This window comes from Chrysochloris asiatica, unplaced genomic scaffold, assembly GCF_000296735.1.
Source record: "Chrysochloris asiatica unplaced genomic scaffold, ChrAsi1.0 scaffold00069, whole genome shotgun sequence".
NCBI lineage: Eukaryota > Metazoa > Chordata > Mammalia > Afrosoricida > Chrysochloridae > Chrysochloris > Chrysochloris asiatica.
This window is the reverse complement of record NW_006408587.1, coordinates 2411842-2419342: the sequence shown is the minus strand read 5'-3', so window position 1 is coordinate 2419342 and position 7501 is coordinate 2411842. Positions and strand designations below refer to the sequence as shown.

Here is a 7501-nt window from a genome sequence, read left to right as displayed (position 1 = left end):
TTCAGACATATTGTCAGGAGGGACCAGTCACTGGAAAAAGTATCATGTTTGGTAGGGTGGAGGGTCAGAGAAAAAAGAGAAAACCCCCAGCGAGATGGGTTGGCCAAGTTGGCAGCATCAATGTGCTCAACCGTAGCAACAACAGTCAGGTTGTCCCAGGATCGGGCAGTGTTTTGTTCTGCTGTGCATAAGGTCGCTAAGAGTCAGTACCGACTCTATGGCATCTAATAACAACAACAAGTTTGTGGTAATTTGTTATACAGCATATAAAACTACTGTCCAAAGGCAGAGGGTCAGCTTGCATGGACAGTACCTTATAATATTAACTCAGCTGAATAAGTACAATGGAACCTTCAGACTTATTTGTCAACTTCCCATCTCATACTACTGACTTTAACTATGGTTTCCTAGTCTTCTCACTTAGTGAGAAGATGCCCTAATAATATTTTGCATCAAGAGTTCCTGGTATGGCACTGTAGGGTAAGCACTGGACTGCAAGGTCAGTTTCAATCACAAGGTCAGCTGTTCAAGCTCACCAGCCACTCCTCAGAAACCCTATACAGGGTCGCTATGAATCAGAACCGATTCGATTACACTTAACAACAATAAAACAACGAAGTGTTCCTGGTACTTACCTAGAGCTGCTCTCCCATGTACATCAATCATTTTTGGCTAGAGGAATGTCACGCATTGTCATTGTAGGGTTCGGTGTTTGCTTACCCAAAGAAACCTACCTTTGTTAGGTCAGGAAATGTTTAGCCTGACCCAGCCTGTGGCTTTCCCAATTTTCTCATCAGTCACCAGACAGTCATGCAACATATTTCAATTGCTACAGTGACTCAGCACATTCAAGTCAATGCCTTCAACCTCAAAGCCACATGACTATTTGTTCTCTCCTAACCTGCTATTTGGGCACGGAAAAAAAAACAAAAAAACTATCAAACAAGATGGAACCAGCAAACTTCCTACAGACCTGAAAGACAGAGCCAAAGTTTCATTTCCATTTTAACACTGAGATCAAAACATCATCTAAGGCCAGGCTACTCAGCTGAGATCAGTTCTATAATAGCATGTTCCCTCTGCCATGTGCAAAATTATACCATGATGAGATATTTCCATGCCTCTGTGCCCCAGAAAGTGGTTAGGTAGCAGTGGTGGTAGTACGAGAGAAAGGGCGAGGCATGTGAACACTTGGAAAAGGAAGAATGAAGGGAGGAAAAGTTTGTCTGTTTTCTGAAGCATTCTTCTTGTTGATTGGAAGCTAAAATGAGCGATTTTCGTATGATTTTTTTTTTTTTTTTTGGAGTGGTGAATACAGTGTTTGTTTTTTTTTAATATGAGGTATATCTAAGGCCCCCAACAATTTTCTCTTGAGATTATACCTACCTGCACTTACCAACTATCTCATTATCTGACATTTCACATTTACAAGAACAGTAAAAATCTGTTCTCCATCTATTTTGTGCATTAATGGCATTTATCTGGAGTAATGGTGTGGTGTTGTGGTTACTGCGCTGGACTGAAAAGTTGGTTTGTACTGAAAAGGTCAGTGGTTCAAGCTCACCAGCTGCTCCTTGTAAACACTATACAGGGTAGCTACAGATTGGAACTGACTTGTCAGCACTTAACAACAACAAGAACAAATGAAGGCCAAGGTGCAAAGCAAAAATAATGCTGCCTGTGATGGTTAAGGTTATGTGTGAACTTGGCTGGGCCATGATTCTCAGTGGATTAGTAGTTATGTAATGGTGTAATTTGGCAGTTAAGAAATAATGATGCAGTCATCCTACATTTTGTGATCTGATGTGGTCATCCTCCACTGTCACATAATGCTGATCTTTGCACAGTAAACTGGTATTAGGAACTTAATCATGTCAATAGGAAGTCATTGTAGGACTTGCTCACTGACCTGCGGGTGGGTGGAAAACAGGCATGGGGCCAGGATGCCAGTGGCCATGGGAACCCTGGTGGTACAATGGTTAAAGCACACCCTGCTAACCAAAAGGTCAGCAGTTCAAACTCACCAGCCACTTTGCAAGAGAAAGATGTGGCGGTTGGCTTCTGTAAAGATTTACAGCCTTAGAAACCCTGTAGGACTTTCTGACTATTTTTTATGACGTTAACATTGCTTCACTCTGAAACTGAACAAATCGTCACACAAGAAATCTAGTTATCAAAACTGACTCCATAAGAGAGAATCTAACATATCAATAACAATGGAAGAAATTGGGAAAGTTATCAGAAAGTTACCATCCCCCAAAACACCAGGCACAGATGGTATTACAGGTTAAAAAAAAAAAAAAAAAATCCTTCATGAAGAAGAAAGATCTTAAGCAACATGATGGATTCAGAAGCTCACTGGAAAAGGCCACCAATCCTAGCAAATTCCAAACAAGGCAAGGAGCTCTGGTAGTGTACTGGTCAGGAATCGGGCTGCAAACCTCAAGGTCAGCAGTTTGAAACTGCCAGCTGTTCCGCGGTAAAGAGAGGAGGCTTTCTGCTCCAGTAAAGAATTACAGCCTCAGAAACCCTGTACAGGGTCACTATGAGTCGGAACCAACTCCACTGCACATAACCACCACCATATGGAATCAAAACCTGGGATGCAATGCTTCAGTTGAGGAGTGATAGATTCTGAAACTTGTATCAAGGAATCCTTCCCTCCATTAATGCAGAAGACAACTATACAGGAACTTCTGTTTGGTCTGTATGAGGATTTATCTTGCCTTCTCCATAACATGTCAGTACTCTAGAGTTTGCAACTTGTAGCATGGAAGCTGTAGCTGCAGAGAAAACGGAAGCAATTTTCAGTCCATTGGAAAGAGTTCAAACATTGCTTCAAGACTACAAGCATTCATGACAAATTTACAAACACTTTATCAGGCCAGATTTCAAGGCACTAAAGTGCCATGGAATTAGAGAGTATTGCTGAGGCTTGGTGCCCATTCTTCTCCGTAACGGAGCCAGCAATGCCTTTTCTAGGGGTCTTTTAGGCCCCATTAAGGAGTATTTGCCTACTGCAATGTCTCACAGCACTCATTTGGTCAATGATTTTATCTGTGGAGGCCTACTGGGTGCCATGTTGGGATTCTTGTTTTTTCCAATTAATGTTGTAAAAACACGCATGTAACCTCAGATTGGTGGGGAATTTCAGTCTTTCCCCAGGTTTTTCATAAAAATTTGACTAGTAATGGGACAGGAAATTGACCAATCTTTTCAGAGATGCCATCTGAATTGCCATCGCTCCCTCATCTCTTGAGGCATAATCAATGTGAGTTCTTGTTGAAGGTTATTTGAAAGAAAGAATCAGTTAAGTGTCATTTATCAACTGACTCGACCTAAAAAGAATACAGTTTGGCCTAATTCCCAGTTGGTCCAGTACATTTTGGTGTCAGAAGTCCAGGCCACCATGATTTATGGGCAAAGTTATTTTCTTTAAGCATCAACAGTATCAGAATAAAAGTCTTCAACAGGAATTTAAGAAGTCAATGTAGTTCTAACAACAAACAAATGGAAGTATTTTTCCAAATTGTTATGATTCCTATATAGGCAATCCTGACACTACAAATAAGATCTGTTCATAACTATGCATTTAAGAATTTGTCAGGACTGCAAATTCATTCTTCCCCATTCAGTCGTGAGTCATGGCAAAGGAAACATCATCAGAACATACTCAAATTATTTATGTTCTGATGAACCAAATGGACAGCTGGAACAGGAAAAATTACAACTCTAAGCCTTGTTAGAAACTTAATCTCCCTCTTTCAGAAGAGGAGCAATGGATGCATTACATAGCAACCAAATCTTTTGCCCTCGGATTCTGGATGCAGTCCAAAGTAGCACTGCCCGCTCAAACAGGGCAGTGCCCTGCTCAAACATGGTGGTCGGTTTGAATGTGTGTTGCTCTCCAATCTCTCCAATCATCCAGTCTCATGCATCCAGCTCCTGAAAAGACTCACTATGCGTCTTCCAAATGTCCCATTCCAGGGCTTCATATCATACTGTTTCCTGTTCCAGGAATTATGCCGAATGTGCCAAAGTGTAAGACTTACGGTCTGTTCCTAGTTCACGTCATCAGTTATAACAGAACTTGTATAAAGAGCAAATAGGAGCCGTCTGTAAGTTGGACACTCATGACCCAGGGACTACCTGTAAACTAACTGTTGTTTACAGCAGCCATTGAGTCAGCTTCGGGCTCAGGTCAACTCCATGTACAACAGAACAAAACATTACCTGTTCCTGTATCATCCCCATGGTTGATAGAAAACTGGCCCATGGTGACTCACAGGGTTTTCACTGGCTGATCACTAGGAAAGAGATCACTAGGCCTTCCTCCCAAGTCCTTCTTAGACTGGAAGCTCCACTGACACCTGTTCAGCATGATAGCAACATGCAAGCCTCCACTGACAGACAGCTGGTGGCTGCACATGAGGAACACTGACTGTGAATCGAACCCAGGTCTCCCACATGAAAGGCAAGAATTCTACCACTGAGCCACTTGTGACTTTATGCACTAATATAGCCTTAATAACCACCATAACTTTTAAATGTTCTCAATACAGCAGAAATAACTTTCATTGTTTAGAAACATCAAAAAGAATAAAGATATTTTATTCTTTTCTTTCTTTCCTTTTTAACTCCTGAAATATTAAAAACAAGCAGTGCCAGCAGTACAATTACAAATCATGAGTTAGAGCATTGTTGTTGGTGTTATTATTAGGTGCCAGGTGTCAGTACCGACTCATAGCGGCCCTATGCACAACAGAATGAAACACTGCCTGATCCTGGGACAACCTCACAATTGTTGCCACGCTTGAGCCCACTGATGCTGCCACTTTGCCAATCCATCTCACTGGGGGGTCTTCCTCTTTTTCTCTGACCCTCCACCTTACCAAACACGATATCATTCTCCAGTGATTGGTCTCTCTCGACAATATGTCCGAAGTATAAGAGACGAAGTTTGGCCATCCTGGCCTCCAAGGAGCACTCTGGCTGCAATTCTTCCAACACAGATCTGTTGATTGTTTTGGAAGCCCATGGCACTTTCAATATTCTTCTCCAACACCATAACTCAAAAGCATCAATTCTTCTATGGTCTTCCTTATTCACTATCCAGCTTTCACATGCATATGAGGTTATTGAAAATATCATGGCTTGGACCAGGTGCACCTTAGTCCTCAAGCTGACATCTTTGCTTTTCAACATTTTAAACAGATCGTGTGCAGCAGATTTTTCTACTATAATACGTTGTTTGATTTCTTGACTGCTGCTTCTATGAGTGTTGATGGTTGTTTCAAGAAGAATGAAGTCTTTGACAACTTCTATCTTTTCTCTGTTGATAATAATGTTGTTTATTGGTCCCGTGGTGAGAATTTTTTGTTTTCTTTACATTGAGATGCAATCCATACTTAAGGCTGTGATCTTTGGTCTTCATCAGTAAGTATTTTAGAGCATTGTTGTTGTTGTTATGTGCTGTGGAGTCGGTTCCGACTCATAGCAACCCTGTACATGGTTTCCGAGGCTATAAATCTTTATGGGAGCAGAAAGCCTCATCTTTCTCCCATGGAACACCTGATAGTTTCAAACTGCTGACCTTGCAGTTCGCAGCCCGATTTGTAACCACTACGCTCCCAGAGCTCCTCCTATAGGGTCATAAAATCACAAGAAGATACTTAGAACATATAAGCAAAATACTAACTATGTGATTGTAGGATAATTTTTCTCAAACCGGTAACGATGCTACATTTTGAGAATGAGTGTTTCTTACTTTATCCCTAATACAAATTCAAAAGTAAATTTCAAAGTACTGCTTTAAAATAAAAAAAAAGCAAAATAGAAGCAAAAGAAAAGGAATTGGCACAACTTTGAGTGAGTGCTTATATGGCAGGCATTGCACTAAGGGATTTCTCGTATTTTTTCATGAAGCAAGACTTATCTGCATTTTAGAAAACATTCTGTAAAATTAAGGAAGAAGTGTTAAATTGGGATACAACAGAAAGCAGCCTAATCCAGTATCCACAGCGAACGCTTCACTGATGCAAACACATTGTCCAAGCACATACTCCAAGAACAGGAGCTGGAGAGTTGCGCGGGGCACACAAGTGGTCTTTGTTGCAGTTAAAGAGAGTGCACCTGTGGAGCCAGGTGCCTACTGTGGAGGGAAAGCTCGCTCTGCCATAGGTATTGAGAGATCTAGTCCATCATGGGCCTGCCATTGAGGCTGACTTCATTAGAAATGGTGACCCTGAAGTGTAAGATGCAGTCCTAAACACAGCCAACTACCACATCATCCATCAACTATCCAGCATCCAACATCTATCGGCCTACAGCCAGCTACCACACCATCCACAGCAGAGCCAACATGGATACATATGGCCAGCAGAGGTCCAGAAACAGCTACAGAGAACGCTATTGCCAGACGGTTAGTGGCCTGATAGAGAATGACGGTAGGAAATGAGGAAGGAAACTAGAGACTAGAACCCCAAAATCAAAACAGGAACTAGAGAATCAGAAAAGCCACAGGGCCAGAAGGAAACAAAACAAAAGAGAAATTTAACCAGAAACCAGGACTTTATCAGGGTCCGGGTTCCCAAAGTATACCCTGGGATACCTTGGGGTACGTACCCACAATGAGAACCATTAATATTTTACATTTAAGAAACACACTCTTGGCATCTGTCAAACACTGTGTGAACTAGCTTGAGGAAGTGCACAGCTTCATCATTAGATGGCATTCCATCCCTTTACTGATGTCATATCTTTGAGATATGCTGTCTACTGTGATAAAAGCAACCACTGCATGAACCTCAGTGAGGAACAGAGAATGAGAATGACGGGTTCTCACATGATTCCATGTTAAGATAAGCTGTACAATGCACAGCAAGCACATACATTCCCTTCGTTAAGTAAGTGTGGTTATGAATTAGATCAAACTTTTTTTTTCAATTTATGTGGAATTTTTGTTGTTGTTGTTGCTTCTACTAAATGGCTATTAATTCCCTAGGGCACTGTAGGGTAAAACACTGGACTACAGGTCGATTGAACCACAGGTAGGCCACTCAAACTCACCAGCTGTTCTTTAGAAACCTACATAGGGATGTCATGAGCTAGATCCAACCCGATAGCAATTAACGACAACAACATACATTACATATACTGGAGTCCTGATGTGGCGCATAGGATAACACTGGACTGGTAATTGCCAGATTGGTAGCTCAAACCCACCAGCTGCTCCTTGGAAACATACACAAGGATGCTGAGTCTGAAATTAGTTAATGACACTTAACAACATACACTTACTAAGGAGTCCTGCTGGCACAGGTCAGACACTTTGAGAGAGAGAGAGAGAGATGAAGCTGCCTGCCTCTGTAAAGATTTACAGCTTCAGAAACTCTAGGGGCAGTTTTACATTGTCCTCTTTACAAATGTCAGACAATAAACCTCTCTCTCCATATACATATAGACATCATATACACACATACAGACATCATATATATATATA

At 41.4% G+C, this 7501-nt stretch overlaps 1 protein-coding gene and 1 pseudogene across 2 annotated transcripts in view; one reads left to right on the top strand and one right to left on the bottom strand.

Moving 5' to 3' along the window:
• Window positions 1-7501, bottom strand: part of LOC102830724 (lysophosphatidic acid receptor 1-like) — a 223045-nt gene that overhangs the window by 55459 nt on the left and 160085 nt on the right. The gene's annotated exons all lie outside the window — the stretch shown is intronic.
• On the top strand, window positions 2579-3286 carry LOC102822712 (annotated as a pseudogene).